At 48.6% G+C, this 20261-nt stretch overlaps 1 pseudogene; it reads right to left on the reverse strand.

Moving 5' to 3' along the window:
- Nucleotides 1–8991: 8991 nt before the first annotated feature.
- Nucleotides 8992–15574, reverse strand: LOC123101795 (uncharacterized; annotated as a pseudogene).
- Between the last annotated feature and the right edge of the window lie 4687 nt (nt 15575–20261).

The following is a 20261-nucleotide window of genomic DNA, read 5'->3' on the forward strand; positions in this document are numbered from 1 at the left end:
ATGCAACGCACGGGGAACTCAGCAACATTTTTTAGGGTCTGAGCAAAATATTAAAGCATGATGCCTTAAGATGTCTATCTAAAAAAAAGCGTGATGCCTTTGGATTTTGGAGAGGTACTACTAAAATTAACAGTTGACGACTAATGAGTTGAGATCAAAGTTGTAAGATCAAGAAAAAATATTGTGCCCGGTGATATTCATCCAATGGCCCAAAATAGATCGAACATTATTCATCTTTCACCCCCTCCTCTTCGCGCAGCCGCCAACCTATGCGTCCCAACCTGCCTACGTCCGCCCCTCCCCTATAGCCGGCGGGCGCTACCACGCGCCGTCTTACCCTCCCCCTCGACGCAGACCCGACACTGAGGGGGGCATGGGCGGCCACCCCAGGATGTGTTGCTTCGTGGATGGAAAACGATACTGCCATGCTGGCCCACGTTACTGCGTACAGGGCCTGGCTATTGTGTAGTGCTTGCCAATCAAATCGATCTCGATTTCGACCACCTCCTGTGAGTGTCGTCCAACAGCCGTCTGACTGCCTCGCGTTGTCACGCCTACAATCATTATCGCCTTCGTTGATGAAGTTCCGTCACAGCGTTCAACTTGTACCGTTTGCGGGGGGAGCACCCCTTGTGTCGTTGTGCCAAGTAGGCGACTTCAGTCTCCACTTGGGCCTCCACTCTGACAGAAGCCCACCCTTCGTTTAGAATTCCATCGCCCCATCTAGATCATTCGCACCATGATCCGATCCTCGCACCCATAGCTCATGATACCACTTGCTACCTTTTGAGCGTGCATTGATTTTCTCTTGAAGAGAAAACGGTGATGCAGCAAACAGGGGCAGAGACAGGGGGACGAGCAGGGGCCAGGCCCCCCAACGATCGAGAATTGCTTTAGCACGAGCTGATAATTAGTGATAAATTTGGTTGATTTCATGTACTTGGCCCCCCTGACACGAACAAGCAAAAGATAAAGGCACATAAGAAGGCCCAAGACCATGAAGTCCCTTCGTAGAGTCCTACACCAGAGTCATTAAGATGCAATTAGCGCCGCCGGCTACCGCTAGGTTATTTCCTGCCGTTCTCGTCTTCTCGATGGCTCCCATCTCTCCATCAGATTCGATTCAGAGTAAATCAGGCGATCCCGATGTCGCGAGGGGCAATCCTGTAGGCTGCACCAAATGATTCTCCTGTGCTCCAGCTAACTACCCAAGGTTAGCACTAGTGGCTACTGTCACCAATCTCTCACAACTCCCATCTTACGTGACAAAATTCTACTTTTAATTTAATTTACTTCTTCTGATTGTAAGATCAATGATGCTAAGTTCTCTCCTAAGAAAATTAATAATATTTTTGATCGTTTGTTAACAAGAATTATATATGATAGGAACGCTATTGATCTTATTGAGAATTGTAGCGTCCAATTTAGATTAATACAAAATATAACTATGTTTTTGTTCTATCGAGGCAACACCTTATTATATCACTCGCAATTTTTTTTACCGGCTTGGCCCCCACTATACCTAAATCCTGGCTCTGCCCCTGGTAGCAAAGTAGCGTAAGTATTTTTCTCAGTTTTGAGAACCAATGTATCAATTCAGTAGGAGACAACGCACAAGTCACTTAGTACCTGCACAAACAATCAAGAATCTTGCAACCAACGCGATAAAGGGTTGTCAATCCCTTCATGGTCACTCGTAAAAATGAGATCTGATAAATATAGTAAAGTAAATATTTTTGATATTTTTGTTGTATAGATTGGAAAGTAAAAATTGCAAAATAGTAAACGAGATGCGACGTAAATAAAAGAGATGCAATATAATAAGAAAGTGACCTGAGGGCCATAGGTTTCACTAGTGGCTTCTCTCAAGATATCATGTATTATAGTGGTCAGTGGGTGAACAAATTACTGCCGAGCAATTAATAGAAAAGCGCATAGTTATGAAGATATCTAAGGCAATGATCATGAATATAGGCATCACGTCCGTGTCAAGTAGATCGAAATGATTCTGCATCTACTACTATTACTCCACACATCGACCGCTATCCACCATGTATCTAGAGTATTAAGTTCATAAGAACAGAGTAACGCTTTAAGAAAGATGACATGATGTAGAGGGATAAACTCAAGCAATATGATATAAACCTCATCTTTTTATCCTCGATGGCAACAATACAATACGTGCCTTGCTACCCCTACTGTCACTGGGAAAGGACACCGCAAGATTGAACCCAAAACTAAGAACTTCTCCCATTGCAAGAAAGATCAATCTAGTAGGCCAAACTAAACCGATAATTCGAAGAGACTTGCAAAGATATCAAATGCATATAAGAATTCAAAGAAGAACCAAATGATATTCATAGATAATCAAGTTCATAAATCCATAATTCATCGGATCTCGACAAACACACCGCAAAAGAGTATTACATCGAATAGATCTCCAAGAACATCGAGGAGAACTTTGTATTGAAGATCAAAGAGAGAGAAGAAGCCATCTAGCTAATAACTATGGAGCCGAAGGTCTGTGGTAAACTATTCACGCTTCATCGGAGAGGCTATGGTGTTGATGTAGAAGCCCTCCGTTATCGATTCCCCCTCCGGCAGATCGCCGGAAAAGGCCCAAGATGGGATCTCACGGGTACAGAAGGTTGCGGCGGTGGAAAAGTGGTTTCGTGACTCCCCGGATGTTTCTAGGGTATAAGAGTATATATAGGCAAAAGAAGTACATCGGTGAAGCTACGAGGGGCCCATGAGGGTGGGGGTGCGCCTACCCCCTAGGCGCGCCCCTGCCTCGTGGCCGTCTCGTTGCATCTCCGACTTCATCTCCAAGTCTTCTGGTTTGCTTTTGGTCCAAGAAAGATCATCGCGAAGATTTCATTCCGTTTGGACTCTGCTTGGTATTCCTTTTCTGCAAAAATCTAAAATAGGCAAAAAAAATTGGCACCGGGCCTCCGGTCAATAGGTTAGTCCCAAAAATAATATTAAAGAGCATATTAAAGCCCATAAAACATCCAAAACAGATAATATAATAGCATGGAACAATAAAAAAATTATAGATACGTTGAAGACGTATCACCATTTATTAGAAAATACACAATAGATCATTGCAGAGGAGTAGATAGGACACACGACCTTTTGTTAATGAGGTTCACCACCGTGGCTAATCTTCAGGGCATAATTACGAGCACACCTCCACATGTACCAATCGTATGATACAAGTTGACAATAAGCCCTCCAAGCCGCCAGACAGTGCTCTGACCACCCTCACCATGGTCGGTCCAACAACACCTGCCACGAGCGTCCAGACTGTCCCTCTCGCGATCTCTGTCTTAGCCCAATTTATATTTAGTCTATTTTGGCTACCCGCGATGACCTTATATAATAGTCCCAGGTTACATGTGTCTGACTCAAACACTTAAGCCTTCACGTACTTCAAGTCTAACTGCTTGGGATGCATTTTTAGTACTTCTTTAAACAATCCATCAGCTGCTCCCACCCGCTCCACTCCTAGGGCGGCGACACGGGAGAAACCCCAGCTGTCGCCACCCCTGTCTCCCTTCTCCTTTCACCCCGCCGCCGTCGGAGGAAGCCGACAGGTAAATCTCATTCGGTGGACGGAGGCGGTGGACTCTCGTCCTCTACCGCTGAGGGGACCTCCGGCCTAGCACGGGGTGCGGCCCTAGACGACCTAGCGTTTGCGGAGATCGGAATTGGGACGGCGGTCCTGAGACTTTTTGGTGGTGGCTTCGCTACAACGGCTGCGAGGGTAGGTCATACGTCTACAATGTATCTATAATTTTTTATTGTTCCATGGTATTATATTATCTGTCTTGGATATTTTATATGCATTAATATGCTATTTTATATTATTTTTGTGACTAACCTATTAACCTAGAGCCCAGTGTCAGTTTCTGTTTTTCCCTTGTCTTTGAATTTTACAGAAATGGAATATCAAATGGAGTCCAAACAGAACAAAACTTTACGATAATTTTTCTTGGACCAGAAGATACCTACGAGGCTTGGAGAGAGGGCCAGAAGAGTCTCGAGGAGGCCACAAGCCTCTAGGGCATGCCCCCCCCCCCGGGGGGGGGCGTCCCCTGGCTTGTGGGCCCCTCGGGAGTCCCCTAACCCTAGTTCCACCTCTATATATTCTCAAATATTCCCCAAACATTAGAAGCATTCACCAAAATAATTTTCCACCGCCGCAAGCCTCTGTTCCCATGAGAAACCATCTTGGGGACTTTTCCGGCACTCTGCCGGAGGGGGATTCGATCACGGAGGGCCTTTACGTCAACCTTGCTACCCTTCCAATGAAGCGTGAGTAGTTTACCACAGACCTAAGGGTACATAGCTAGTAGCTAGATGGCTTCTTCTCTCTCATCTTCAATACAATGTTCTCCTCGATGTTCTTGGAGTTCTATCCGATGGAATATTATTTTGCGGTGCATTTGTTGAGATTCGATGAATTATGGATTTATGATCAGATTATCTATGAATATTATTTGAGTCTTCTCTGAACTCTATTATGCATGATTAAGATATCTTTATATTTCTCTTCGAACTATTGGTTTGGTTTGGCCAACTAGATTGGTTTTTCTTGCAACGGGAGATGTGCTTAGTTTTGGGTTCAATCTTGCAGTGTCGTCACCCAGTGACAGAAGGGGTAGCGAGGCACGTATTGTATTCTTGCCATCAAGGATAAAAATATGGGGTTTATATCATATTGCTTGAGTTTACCCCTTTATATCATGTCATCTTACTTAAAGCATTGCTCTGTTCTTATGAACTTAATACTCTAGATGCAGGCATGAGTCGGTCGATGAGTGGAGTAATAGTAGTAGATGCAGAATCGTTTTGATCTACTTGTCACGGATGTGATGCCTATTTCCATGATCATTGCCTTAGATATCATCATAACTATGTGCTTTTCTATCATTGCTCAACAGTAATTTGTTTACCCACCGTATGTTTTCTTTCAAGAGAGAAGCCTCTAGTGAAACCTATGCCCCACGGGTCTATTTTTCATCATATATTTTCAGATCTATAAACCAAAACCCCAAAAATACCTTGCTGCAATTTATTTATATTTACTTTAGTTTGATTTTTTATTTATCTTTTATACCTATCTCTATTAGATCACACTCTTGCAAGTGACCATAAAGGGATTGACAACCCCTTTTTCGCGTTGTGTGCAAGTGTTTGTTAGTTTGTGCAGGTGCATATGTTGGAGACTTTTTTATGCATCCTATTGGATTGATACCTTGGTTCTTAACTGAGGAAAATACTTATCTCTACTTTGCTGCATTACCCTTTCCTCTTCAAGGGAAAAATCAATGCAAACTCAAGAAGTAGCAGCAGGCTGGCGACTGCCTAAGGCTCTGAGCAGCGGTGTTCGCGACGACATGTGCGGTGGTGGTTGAAGAATCGAAAATAGAGATGTCATCCATGGCGGCGGCGGTCACTTGTGGTTCAACTCTTCCTTGATTTGAAATATACTATAGATCAGGAAAGTGTGTGGCCACGGGTGCAGCTGGATAACTGAGGGGATTCATTTTCCCAAGTTTGTCATCAGCTAATGGCAAGGACGGCATGGGCCTGCTAGAGGGGCCCTTAACATGGGTTTCAGCGATGCTTGGCAGTCACGTCGTCGCCTGTTAGCAAGCTCATGTGAGCACAACTTTGGTCACGTTGATCAACCGTGCGCATGAGCAGTGGTTGGAAAGCCCAACAATCAAGCTAAAGACATTCTGAGATGTCATGTTCCATGGTCCTCGTGCACGAGATGCATATTCGCTGTCGAGTGGTCTAGGCGGCATTGTCAAGGACAAAAGGAATGAAGGTGGTGCTCAAGCGGATGCGATAAAACATTATGCTTGCGTTCTGGGGTGCTAATCCGGTACCAGGACTGGAGTTTTAGGGTGAAAACCTATGGTGCGACCTTTGTTGGTCTTACCTGGCAACGGCGGTGTTTCGACATCGTTACCTTGTTGAAGGCATTGCATGGAATTTTGCCCAGTTCTGCTCCTCCCAAGGTGAAAACTCAGGATTTAGTCTTTGATTGAATCCGGCAACGGTGACACTTCTGTGTCCTTATCTTCCTCAAGACGTTGGTTTTGGAGAACCTTCTCGCAGCCTGTGTTGTCACGGTAGTGGTTGATGTTGTTGTTGGTTATTGCGTGCCTTAGATCTTGGTTTTTTCTTTCTTTTTTTCTTTTGTTCTTGTTTTATTTTTTGGCTGTGTGCATCCTCAATGCCTCGACTTGATCGTGACATTGTGTTGTTGCAGAGGCCGGGTGTACTTGATATCGTCTTGATATTAATATAGTACCCTTTGTCGGAAAAAGTACTTTTTTCTATACCCTTATATATTGTGCGAATAATTTTGAAAGATGGTCGTTGCATGAAGCCAATCCAGCGGTGCAAAGATGGCAAATTCGAGCACTACTGGCGGTTGGATATCATCTACATTTCACCAGATTCTGCCACATATACAATCTAGAAGACTCCATGGTTGAACTTAAGCATAATACACAAACCTCAAAACACAGGCACTTCTCCCTTGTTCTAGAATCTTCCGTATCATAATTGCCCAAACTTTTTTTTCTAGATGAATTGCCATTATTTGTTTTTACTTTATGCTTTACAACACACAATTCTGTGAATCTTAAAATAGGTTAACTTTTTATAAAAACTAATGGACTGTGATATTTGGCACACGTGTGCCATATAAGCAAAACTGCCACACCTCTACTTCTTTCATTTAAAAGTACCACATGATCCTCCGTCCTTTGACCTCACCTCCTCCCAAACGACCCCAGAGGCTCGTCCGAGAAACCTGCTTCTCCCGCACATCTCGCGCGCCCATCCCCGAGAAAACTGCCACTTCTTCATGTCTACCACATGATTTCTCCCCAGGACAAAGTTACCATGATATTGGTATGCAAATTATCAGGCCTGTGTTGCGTAACTTACCATACTATTTACATAGAACGTACCAGGTACTATGCTTCAACAACTACACCCCTCCAAAGTCACCATTGTATTTTATACACAAGTTAGAAGGTCTTCGATGTGTAAAATACCGTGGTACTTACACATAAGTTATCAGAGTATATGTACATCAACCTCACCCTGGTCAAAATTATCATGGGTGGATTGTACATGAGTTACCGGGTCTACAATACGTATATTATCATGTTACTTGCACCTAAAAATCTGGGTGTGTTTCAGTAGCTTTTTCCATAGGTCAAAAAATACCACGATGTTTTTGTGTAACTTATCACGCCTATAGCATGTGTGCCCCTCATGACACTAAACATTATGTCACTTTCCCGTGGCACGCCATGTGTTGTGTTCATCCAAGGAGCCCACGCGCGAGGCGAGTGTATGTTTTTGACAACTTGTTTTCCTTTGGTAAAAAAAGTTACAATCATGTTTATATTGCAAGTTATCGGTTATGTGGTGCTTATATTATCATGTTATTTACACAAAAATTATTAGGGATGTTTTGAACAACTTTTTCTTGGGAGAAAAAGTTATCATGGTGATTTCAGGTAACCTATCAAGCCCGTAGTGCTTAAAATATCATGCTATTTACACAAAATTTATCAGGGGTATGTTTCAGCAAATTCTCCCCCACGGGTCAGAAACTTATCATGGTGTTTAGTTATCGCGGTGCATATATTTTTATACTATTTACACATAAAATTGTTAGGGGAGGGAGGTATACTACCGTGCTATTTACACAGAAGATATCGGAGTATCTTTTCAAAAAAAAAATCCCTACGGTCAAAGTTACCATGATGTTTCTACCTCAGTTATCAGATGTGCGCTGCGTATATTACCATCTATTTACACATAAATTATCGGGTATCTTTTCACATTTATCTTCTCCAATGGTTAAAGTTACCACGATGTTTGTATTTAAAATTATCAGGTCTATGGCGTGAATGTTATCGTGCTATTTACAGAAATTACCGGGGAGGGGGGGGGGGGGTTTCAACAAATTTATTCCCAATGATCAAAGTTACCACAATGCTTGAAACAAAAAGTTTTTCAGTGCTAACATATTAAAGGCAAAAACATGTCAAAACAGTATTTCCCTTAGCTTGTTATCATATCAGGTCTATGGCGTGAATGTTATCGTGCTATTTACAGAAATTACCGGGGAGGGGGGGGGGGGGGTTCAACAAATTTATTCCCAATGATCAAAGTTACCACAATGCTTGAAACAAAAAGTTTTTCAGTGCTAACATATTAAAGGCAAAAACATGTCAAAACAGTATTTCCCTTAGCTTGTTCAACAATCAGTGTCGTAGGTGAGGTGGTTAGTTCCCTTTGTTGATTACCTGCAGACCAGAGATCAAATTCTAGTTCAAGCATTATTTTTGCCCGAAAATTGGGAAGTCGCGTGGGGCCATAATTGACGATTACAAAAATTAGGAAGTCACGAGTGGTAGTTTCGCAATCTGGCACACGGTTGCCATATACATATTTCGAAAACTAATTGATTTTGAATGAGATGAACTATAAGAATTAAACAAACATCTACATTATGTATATATGACTCAAAGCTTACATGCTATAGTATTGGTATTGATTCATAATTTGGTTGTCAAATCTCATGCGTGCAATACACATGTACGTTACTAGTTTAGAAAAGGAGGTTAAAACCCCAGCCTTCTCACCAAAGTCTCCTAGACTAAAAACAAAGTCTCCTAGTAGTCTCAAAAGAAAAAACTACGAGTCTCCTGGTCTCCCCTCAATTCTATTTTCCATACGAAGGAGAAACCACCAAAAACAAAAGGCTAATCCATTTGGACACCTGATAAGTTTTCAAGCGAACTGGATATACAGATCATTACAGGAGGGCACGACAGCACCACTAATAATCCAAATAAAACAGAGCAAGAACAACTGAGAAATGGCAAAACGGTTGCACGGACCAGGCTTCATCGCAACCGGTAGTAGCCATAAAGTTGAACGTGCAATCTATGACTTCTTGTAAAATTCGCAGGTGATGGTACATTCTCTGGTGATGCTGTATTCGGCAACAGTGCACGAGTCTTTAAGATATCTGTTACCATAGACTAGTTCATGACGACATTTCGACAGACCAGGCATCTTTTCCTCGACCCTGCTCTTTACGGTGGCAATGGTGTACTCTGATCTCACAACTTCCACGGCTATGGTCTTACCCCAAAAGAAGAACTGGACAAAGATCTGAATCTTCTGCAGGGAGGGGTGTTCCTCCAGCCTGCCAATGAACACATCGGTCAGCGCCGTCTTCCAAGTGAGCAACGCTCGAAGCAGCATGACGGCCTGCAAGATAACATCAAACTGAATTTACTAACTGCAAACTGAATTTAGCAATTAGTATTTCTGCACTGATTTTGCAAAGTTGGAAGAAATGATTTGCCGTGAGTAATTGCCTCAGGCTGGTCTTGTATTTATAGTCAGGAGATATACATGGTGCAGAGTTTGTTACAACAAACATTGGCCGGATAAACATTGGCCGGATAGGAACAACTCTATCTCGTGCTAGATAAGCTATAGGAGATACTAACAGACTAGCTATACCACTAGCTATACTAACTGACTAGTATCCTGGCTAACTCAATACGATTGCGTTAACATTCCCCCGCAATCTTAACCTATATGAAGGTTCAGATTGGTTCGTAATCGATTGAGCATGATCTTCGTGAGAGGTTTGGTGAAAGCGTCCGCCACTTGGTCTGCTGTTGAGACGAACTGAACATCAAGTGCTCCCATGGCGACCTTCTCTCTCACAAAGTGAAAATCAACTTCAATGTGCTTAGTGCGAGCATGAAATACTGGATTGGCCGTCAAATACGTAGCACCGAGATTGTCACACCACAGCACAGGAGCTCGGGGCTGAGGAACTCGCAGCTCTCTTAGCAATGACAGTAGCCAAATAGCTTCGGCAGTCCCATTCGCCAACGCCTTGTACTCAGCTTCAGTGGATGAACGGGACACTGTTGGCTGCTTCCGTGCACTCCATGATACAAGGTTGGGTCCAAAGAAAACCGCAAACCCACTCGTAGACCTCCTGTCATCGCTGCAACCCGCCCAATCGGCATCAGTAAAGACACTCAGAAGAGTGGAAGGTGATCGTCGAAGGGTTAAACCAGTGGACAGTGATCCTCGCACGTACCGCAAGATCCGTTTCACGGCCTCCCAGTGAGCATCAGTTGGTCTTGACAAGTACTGACAGACCTTGTTTACGGCAAAAGACAGATCAGGCCGTGTCAAGGTCAGATATTGAAGAGCTCCAACTATACTACGATATCTGAAAGCTTCATCTTCACTAAGTCCATGACCTGAATCCCGTGTGAGCTTCTCATGAGTGCACATGGGCGTTGAGACTGCTTTGCAATTCGCCATATCGTACGTTGCAACAAATCAAGAGCATACTTCTGCTGTGTAAGAACAATTCCCCCGGAATTGGGAAGCACCTCAATGCCAAGGAAATAATGGAGAGAACCAAGATCTTTGACAGGAAAAGTAGCTGATAATTGGCGTAGCAAATGCGTCATAGCCGAAGAGGAAGAGCTCGCAATGACGATGTCATCAACATAAACAAGCATGTAGATGGTGACACTGTCTTGGGCAAAGATAAACAGCGAGGTGTCGGCAACCGAGGGAACAAAACCGAGCTGCTGAAGACGCTCACTAAGACGAGCATACCATGCCCAAGGCGACTGCTTCAGACCGTAAAGCGCTTTATGGAGCTTGCAAACATAATTTGGACAAGAGGGATCTTGGAAACCCGGTGGCTGCTGCATATATGCTTCCTCAGCGAGAATTCCATGGAGAAAAGCATTGCCGATGTCCACCTGCCAGAGATGCCAGCCACGAGAGACAGCAAGAGAGAGCACAAGACGCACTGTGGCTGGTTTGACTACCGGAGAGAATGTTTCCGAGTAGTCGATCCCATACTGTTGAGTGAAGCCGCGAGCAACGAGACGTGCCTTGAACTTATCCAGGGAACCATCAGCTTTGTGCTTGACCTTGAAAACCCATTTACAGCCAATGATGTTCTTCCCGGGAGGACGAGGAACAAGTGTCCATGTCTTGTTTTGCGGAAGAGCCGAGAATTCAGACTCCATGGCTGGACGCCAGTGATCATCGGCAAGTGCCTGACGATAGGAGCGTGGTTCGGCATGAAACGCCCGCCGACGTGGATCATAGCGAACAGTGCCGTCGCTTGGCACCAGCTTTTTGATGATGTTGTCCTTGAGCCTGGTCGTCATCGGATGTGGCGCACTCGCGGGCGCGACGTCGGGGACGGCCTGGGCGGTCGATGGAGACGACGGGTCGACGAATAGCGGCCCACGTGCCGAGCTGGATGCGGAGTCGCTCGCTGCACTGCCCGCCCCGTCAGCAGCGGAAGGGCCAGCCGGTGACACGGGTGAGACCGGGGCATCCGGCCCAGTGGGAGTCGATGGAGACGTGGGCTCATGCGGCTGCTGAGAAATCCCATCTACATGGGAGTGACCTGGCGTGCATGCCGACGTAGAGTCGCTGGAGGCCAATCCAGCAGCACCTGCAGGAGACAAAGACGAACTGCACGTAGCATCAGATAGCAAAGTCATGTCATAATTGCGCATGCGATCATCCATTAGAGCCGTCTCTGTGATAGGAAAAAGAGTAGGCGGTGTGGAGAGTATGGAGGAGGAATTTTCCGCTGGCAAACTAGTGGAGAACGGGAACACATGCTCATCAAATATGACATCACGTGAAATATAAATTCGACCGCTTGAGCGATCCAAGCATTTGTAACCTTTGTGCATGGAACAATATCCCAAGAAAACGCATTGCCGAGAGCGGAATTCTAGCTTGCGATTATTGTAGGGGCGTAGGTTTGGCCAACAGGCACAACCAAAAGCGCGAAGAAAGGTATAATCGGATTTGTCACCAAAAAGACAGGAAACTGGTGTGGAGTTTTGGAGAACCCAAGTGGGCATGCGATTGATAATATAGCAAGCTGTGAGAAAAGCCTCATCCCAAAAACGAACCAGAAGGGAGGAGTGAGCGAGAAGGGCGATGCCTGTTTCAACGATATGGCGATGTTTCCGTTCAGCGATGCCATTTTGTTGGGAGGTGTGAGGGCAGGAGACCCGGTGCGCAATGCCTTCCTTTTGGAATAAGCGAGAGAGACGGCGATACTCGCCACCCCAATCCGTTTGTACAGTTTTAATTTTAGCATCGAGCATGCGTTCAACATGTTTTTGGAAAGTGTAGAAGGCTTGTTCAACATCGGATTTATGCTTAAGGAGATAGATCCATGTAAAACGGCTATAATCATCCAAAAAACTCACATAATATTTGAAACCACCCACAGAGATAATAGCAGGACCCCATACATCCGAATGAATAATTTCAAGAGGAGCATGAGTGACATGAGTAGAATCTCGAAAGGGTAGCTGATGAACTTTTGCACGTTGACATGCATCACAAACACTAGAATTGGTAGAGGGTGCACAAGCAAATTTATTTATCCTAAGAACTGAATCAACGACGTTTTTGGACGGATGACCTAATCTTGTATGCCACAAATCTGAAGATAGCCTGACACTGGAGAGAGCTCGAGGACCGGACACGAGGGACGACTGCTTGTAGCTTGGCACCGGGTAGAGACCATTGCGGCATCTACTTTGAAGAAGAACCGCCTTCGTTGCTCGGTCCTTAAGACGAAACACATGAGGGTGAAATTCAGCAATGGCATCATTATCGGAAACAAGTTTGTGCACAGATAGGAGATGTTTGTTGACGTGTGGAACATGCAGAACATTACGTAGATGAAGATTTTTGCATGAGCCGGGTATAGTGGATTGACCAACATGTGCAATAGACATACCTGCTCCGTTGGCTACGTGCACCTTGTCCTTGCCACCATAGCGCTGATGGAGGCTGAGACGATCAAGGTCGCTTGTCAGGTGGTCGGTGGCGCCGGTATCTGCATACCAGTCCATGTCAACGGAGTAGGAGCCAGAGCCGGTGCTGGCGACGTTGCCGGAGCGCTCACGCTGCTCCTCCGGCTGGAAGGCGTGGTTGAAGCGGTTGCGGCAGTGGAGAGCGTCATGGCCGAATTTGGAGCAGACCTGACACTTCAGTTACTCCGGCCATTGCCGCGGCCGCGGCCTCCACGACCACGTCCGCCCTGATCGCCTTGTCCACCGCGTGCGCCTTGGCCGCCTTGACCGCCGCGGTGACCATCAGAGTTGCGTGCAGCAGCGTTGGCGGATGGGTGGATGTTGCCGGACGAAGCTTGTTGCTCGAGGCGAAGCTCGGCACTGAGGAAGAAGGCGTAGAAGCTGCTGAGGCTGATGGGGTCGTCACGCGTCATAATCGACGCGAGCAGAGGCTCGAACTCGGGACCCAGTCCGGTGAGTATGTAGCCGAGCACCTCGTCGTCTTGGAGCGGCTTGCCGATGGAGGCCATGGCGTCAGCAAAGCCCCGCATCTTGCTGTAGTACTCCGAGGCAATGAGGTCATTTTTCTTCAGATTGGAGAGTTGATAACGCAGCTGCATGATGCGTGCACGATTCTGTGAGGCAAACAAATCATGCAAGGTAGTCCAGACCTGAGCGGAAGTGGTGAGTTGGGTCATTTGCCCAAGGATGTCCTCGGTCATGGAGCCGAGAAGCGCGATCATGACGAGCTGGTCCTTCTGGTACCAGCTAAGGAACTCCGGGTTGGCGACCTCGACAGCTGCATCGCCGGTGCCCTGTGTGAGGGTCTGCGGCGGCGCTTCCTCGGTGCCGACGACGTAGCCGAACAAACCGGTCGAGGCAAGGGCGGGGACGGCTTGAGTCTTCCATAACAGGAAGTTGTCCCGCGTGAGGCGAAGCGTGATGAGGTTGCCGAGAGTGGTGACGGAGATCGGAGCGGAAGAGGAGCCGGCGGCAAGGGTGCCGGCGTTGATGGTGGAAAGGGCGCCGGAAGTGTTCGAGATGGGAGCAGCGGTGGAGCCAGCCATGATGGGCGAGATTGGATCTTACTGCTCTGATACCAAGTTGGAAGAAATGATTTGCCGTGAGTAATTGCCTCAGGCTGGTCTTGTATTTATAGTCAGGAGATATACATGGTGCAGAGTTTGTTACAACAAACATTGGCCGGATAAACATTGGCCGGATAGGAACAACTCTATCTCGTGCTAGATAAGCTATAGGAGATACTAACAGACTAGCTATATGACTAGCTATACTAACTGACTAGTATCCTGGCTAACTCAATACGATTGCGTTAACATGCAAGCATACGTCCTGTTTGCTGCAATGTCCATCTCCAATACGTTAGCCTTGTTTCTCTCAGACCAATGCTCCATCACAGACATCGCAGATGCTTGCTGAACAATTAGATCATCGCTGACAACATACTTCCCGTCCTCAACAAGCTCAGATGCCAGCAACAACGTGTTATATCATCCTCCGGACACCGGCAGTCTAGAGGCCGACACATGGCGTGGCTCGAAACATTGAATGGCATAAGGCTTGGATCCAACAACATCTCTTTGGGAAGGCGGCCGGTTAAGCTGCCAGTGTTGTCGAGATCGATGACGCTTCTGTAAAGATTATCGAAGCACCTTCGAGATGTGAAGTGCCAGGGCCCGTGTTCTTGATGACAGAGCCGACCGGGTAAGTCAGGAAACCGAGGAGCAGGTTGACGAACTCATGGTTGCATTCAGCATACATGACCTTCTTTTCGCAGGTGTCGTAGAAGATCTTGATCTTGCTCTCTGGTGAAGAACCTGCAGAATCTTGATCAGACGGTGGAATGTTCCGATTGATGCTCGGTTTCATGGTGGCGCGAGCGGCACTATCAATTGATTCCTTGGGTAGAAATGCATCGGTCAATACGGTATCTGATGAGAGGAAGGCCTCCAACATAGCCAATAGCTAAATCATAAACCAGTCCAGAACAGTGAATCAGTAGTGAAAAATGATTCGTACTCACGACCGATGTCATATGTACTACTAGTAAATCTTCTTACCTGCTTACGCTCGACAACCTGTTTGACCACCTCAAAGCCATGGCCGATCCCATCACAACCCAACGCCTGCGGAAGAGACTGCATAGTCCTAGTGGATGCCGGCTTGACTGTCATGTCATCACTGATCACAAACCGTGCTTTGCCGCCTACAAATATCCCTTCGCCATCTAGCTGCTGGTAGGCATGCAAAACTCTAGCCATAACCGGGTAACACTTGCGTCGACTGTGAGTTGACTTGCAGAGCCTGGCAATAGATCAATAAGATGAGTCGAGAGCATTACTGAAAGATGACCAAAAGGGTAGATATACATACGGGAACTCGTCTGTGTGAGCAGGAGTGAGCAGTGTCCTACAGCACTCCTCAACATTCAGCAGCCCACTCTTCCCGAGGGTCCTGACGCTATCGCGGAGGCTGGGAAGGCAGCACGGCGATGGGGTCGCGCAGGACTGGAAGCCTGAGAGCGGGAGCGTGAGGAAGGTGAGGAGGGCATCGACGAAGTCGGAGCCGGCATCTGCGAACAGGACGCGGTTCCGGGACCTGTCCACGGCGAGGTTGATCTTGATCTGGACGGCGACCATAGTCGAGCAGGTGGAGTCCCACGGGCGAGGCGACGGATTTACTGATGGCCGGACGCCTGCGGCGTGTTTAGAGAGGAGGAAATCACACACACATGGGTAAGGGCATCTCCAGCCGCGTCTCCAGAAAGACCTCCCCAGACGATTTTTTCACGCCAGCGCCAATAAAACGGCCCAGTCGCGCCTTCAGGAGCCCGATTTTCGCCGGCCTGGACCGAAAACAGCGTCGGCAGACCCAAGCCGAACCCGGCGCGCTGGGGGGCGCCCGGGGGCGCCGGGGCAAACTGTTTTGGCGCGAAATAGCCGCGGGCCCGCCGCGTCAGCGACACGGCGCCTCGTCTTCCCCCAACGGCCTCGGTTCCCGCGGGGAATCAATGGCAAGGCTGCCGTCGGTCAGCCTTGCCTTTGATTCCTCACGGGCGGCGCGTCACGGGACGACGCGCCGACGCCTCCCCTCCCTCGCACGCGTACACACGGGTGCGGCGCAACTATATAGCCGATGGCCTGCCCACACCAGCCCCGCCCCTCGCCGCCGCCCAGCTCCTCCCTCTTCCTACCTCTCCCGAGCGTCGCCGCCCAGCCCCTCCCTCTATCTCTCTACCTCTCCCGAGCCCCTCGCCATGGAGAACGCTACCCCGGAGACGAGGCGGCGGCCAACGGCTTCGGCCGCCGTTCGCTCCGCGAACAGGAGTCCTGGCTCCTGTTCCAGGCGAACATCCCGGCGCCGCCGGACATGCGCATCGGGCCGACGGGGTGGAGGCTCAGCGTCGGGGGAGTGCCCATTCCCCCGTTGCCCGACGCCGTGGCGAAGCCGAAGTACTTCGCCGAGGAAGTCGAGGTCGTGCGCGCCTCCCTCACCGACGCCCAACTCTCCCTCCCCCGGTACGCCGCCGACAACCACGCGGCTTGGGCGGCGTATTTCGAGCGCCGCCAGCAGCAGCGCTTGGCGTCCACCAACGGCGCGCCGGTGGCCGGCGGCCGGCAGAACAGCGAGGGCGCCACCAGTGGTGGGGCGTCCCCGGCCGCACACTCGAGGGCGTGCTGACGTACCTCGAGGGCGGCAACGACCCGCCGTTGGCGTACCCGGCGAGAGCTGCCGCCCCGGCGCAGCACCGACGCGCCGGGCCATGGGCGCCAAGGAGGTTCAGGTCCTCCTCCTCTTCTTCCTCCTCCCGATCTTCAACCCACTCCTCCGGCACTCCGGCCCTGCTCGGCGTCAAGGCCGAGCCCGCGGCAGAGACGCCGCTCGGCCGGCGCACTCGCAGCGCCGGCATCGTCATCAACGAGGGCGGCCGGCGCGCCAACTCATCGGCTCCTCCTCCGCACTTCGTCAAGCCAAAGACGGAGCCGGGGCTCGTGGCGGTTAAGACGGAGCCGGGGCTCGCGCCGGTGAAGAAGGAGCCGGCCGCGCCGGTGACGACGGAGCTTGACGGCGACGACGACGCGGCCCTGGCATGGGCGCGCAGGGACTCCATAGCGATGGAGAAGGAGCGCCTGGAGAAGGCGAAGGAGCGCCAGCTCGCTGCCCTGCTTCGCTTCGCGGAGCGTCGACGCGACCGCGACGAAGGCGGAGTCGTCGTCATCTGCGACAGCGACGACGACGACGACGACGATGCGCCGCCACCAGTCCGCCATGGCGACGCCGGGCAGGGGTCCAGCAGGGGCGCCCGCGTTAAGGAGGAGAAGGCCGCCGACGATGATGGCGGCGACGGCGGCGACTTCAACCACTTTTTCCTTTAGATTAGATTATGTATATGTGCTATGTAATGAAAATCCGCGAACTTCGCCGAAATGTGCCGAAATTTATCGTGTTTGGTCGAAATTTATCGTGTTTGGCCGAATTTCATCGTGTTTAAGCCGAACTTCGCCGAACTTCTTTTATTTTAAAATGTGCCTGGGGCGGCCTTGGGGCCGGCGGCTGGGGACCAACTCGCCTCCAGACCCAATTTTGTGCCGGCTCACCCCCAGCCGGCGATTTTAGACGCCCCCTGAGGGCCAACGGCTAGAGATGCCCTACCTGAGCAAGTGAATAAAGTGTGACGCTTTGGGAATTTGAAGAGGTGATTAATTGTTGTCGCCGCCGAATCCGATGAGTCCAAGCTTAAAACCGCGAGCAAATTGTCCATTGTAATTGCCTAACTTGTTCGCTCTTTTTTTTGTTTTTCACCTCACTTCTTCGCTCAAGCGTGCCAACCATGTCTGCTCGCCGCAAATGCTTATTTTAGTGGACCCTGTAGATTTGGCCCATTGAGTTCAGTCGCAACAGTGGGCCTGTTTTGGACCGCCACTGAATAATTAGAGAGCCCAGCCTTTCCCAGAATTTTCAGTTCGCCTCCGGCTGCCATGTTGGTGCTGAGAGGTGGGGGACCTCGGCCTCGGATCTTTAAGACCTATATGTTCTTCATCATCATCTAGTGTGAAGGAAATATGCCCTAGAGGCAATAATAAAGTTATTATTTATTTCCTTATATCATGATAAATGTTTATTATTCATGTTAGAATTGTATTAACCGGAAACATAATACATGTGTGAATACATAGACAAACAGAGTGTCACTAGTATGCCTCTACTTGACTAGCTCGTTAATCGAAGATGGTTATGTTTCCTAGCCATAGACATGAGTTGTCATTTGATTAACGGGATCACATCATTAGGAGAATGATGTGATTGACTTGACCCATTCCATTAGCTTAGCACTTGATCATTTAGTTTGTTGCTATTACTTTCTTCATAACTTATACATGTTCCTATGACTATGAGATTATGCAACTCCCGTTTATCGGAGGAACACTTTGTGTGCTACCAAACGTCACAACATAACTGGGTGATTATAAAGGTGCTTTACAGGTGTCTCCGAAGATACTTGTTGGGTTGGTGTATTTCGAGATTAGGATTTGTCACTCCGATTGTCGTAGAGGTATCTCTGGGCCCTCTCGGTAATGCACATCACTTAAGCCTTGCAAGCATTGCAACTAATAAGTTAGTTGCGGGATGATGTATTACGGAACGAGTAAAGAGACTTGCCGGTAACGAGATTGAACTACGTATTGAGATACCGACGATCGAATCTCGGGCAAGTAACATACCGATGACAAAGGGAACAACATATGTTGTTATGCGGTCTGACCGATAAGGATCTTCGTAGAATATGTGGGAGCCAATATGAGCATCCAGGTTCCGCTATTGGTTATTGACCGGAGACATGTCTCGGTCATGTCTACATAGTGCTCGAACCCATAGGGTCCGCACGCTTAAAGTTTTGGTGACGATAGTATTATGAGTTTATGTGATTTGATGTACCGAAGGTAGTTCGGAGTCCCGGATGAGATCGGGGACATGACGAGGAGTCTCGAAATGGTTGAGACGTAAAGACCGATATATTGGACGACTATATTCGGACATCGGAAAGGTTCCGAGTGATTCAGGTATTTTCGGGGGTACCGGGGAATTACGGGAATACGAGGAAGAAGTAATGGGCCTCATGGGCCAAGTGGTGGAAGAGAGGAGCCAGGGCGCGCGGCCCCCCTAGCCCAAACTGAATTGGACCAGGGGGCCGGCCCCCCTTTCCTCCTTTTCCTCCTTCTCCTTCCTTCTCCTTCTCCTCCTTCCTTTCCTCCTCCTAGTAGGAGTAGGAAAGGGGAGTCCTACTCCTACTAGGAGGAGGACTCCTCCTCCTGGCGCGCCCATAGAGGGCCGGCCGGCCTCCCCCCTTGCTCCTTTATATACAGGGGCAGGGGGGCACCTCGAGACACACAAGTTGATCAGTTGATCTCTCCCAGCCGTGTGCGGTGCCCCCCTCCACCATATTCCACCTCAGTCATATCGTAGCGGTGCTTAGGCGAAGCCCTGCGTCGGTAGCAACATCATCACCGTCACCACGCCGTCGTGCTGACGGAACTCTCCCGTGAAGCTCTGCTGGATCGGAGTTCGTGGGACGTCATCGAGCTGAACGTGTGCTGAACTCGGAGGTGCCGTGCGTTCGGTACTTGGATCGGTCGGATCGTGAAGACGTACGACTACATCAACCGCGTTGTGCTAATGCTTCCGCTTTCGGTCTACGAGGGTACGTGGACAACACTCTCCCCTCTTGTTGCTATGCATCACCATGATCTTGCGTGTGCGTAGGAATTTTTTTGAAATTACTACGTTCCCCAAAAGTGGTATCCGAGCCTAGGTTTTATGCGTTGATGTTGTGCATGAGTAGAACACAAGTGAGTTGTGGGCGATATAAGTCATACTGCTTACCAGCATGTCATACTTTGGTTCGGCGGTATTGTTGGATGAAGCGGCCCGGACCAACATTACGCGTACGCTTACGCGAGACTGGTTCTACCGACGTGCTTTGCACACAGGTGGCTGGCGGGTGTCAGTTTCTCCAACTTTAGTTGAACCAAGTGTGGCTACGCCCGGTCCTTGCGAAGGTCAAAACAGCACCAACTTGACAAACTATCGTTGTGGTTTTGATGCGTAGGTAAGAAAACGTTCTTGCTAAACCCATAGCAGCCACGTAAAACTTGCAACAACAAAGTAGAGGACGTTGTCGGTGTCAAAACCGGTGGATCTCGGGTAGGGGGTCCCGAACTGTGCGTCTAGGCCGGATGGTAACAGGAGGCAAGGAACACGATGTTTTACCCAGGTTCGGGCCCTCTTGATGGAGGTAAAACCCTA

This window comes from Triticum aestivum, chromosome 5A (assembly GCF_018294505.1).
Source record: "Triticum aestivum cultivar Chinese Spring chromosome 5A, IWGSC CS RefSeq v2.1, whole genome shotgun sequence".
NCBI lineage: Eukaryota > Viridiplantae > Streptophyta > Magnoliopsida > Poales > Poaceae > Triticum > Triticum aestivum.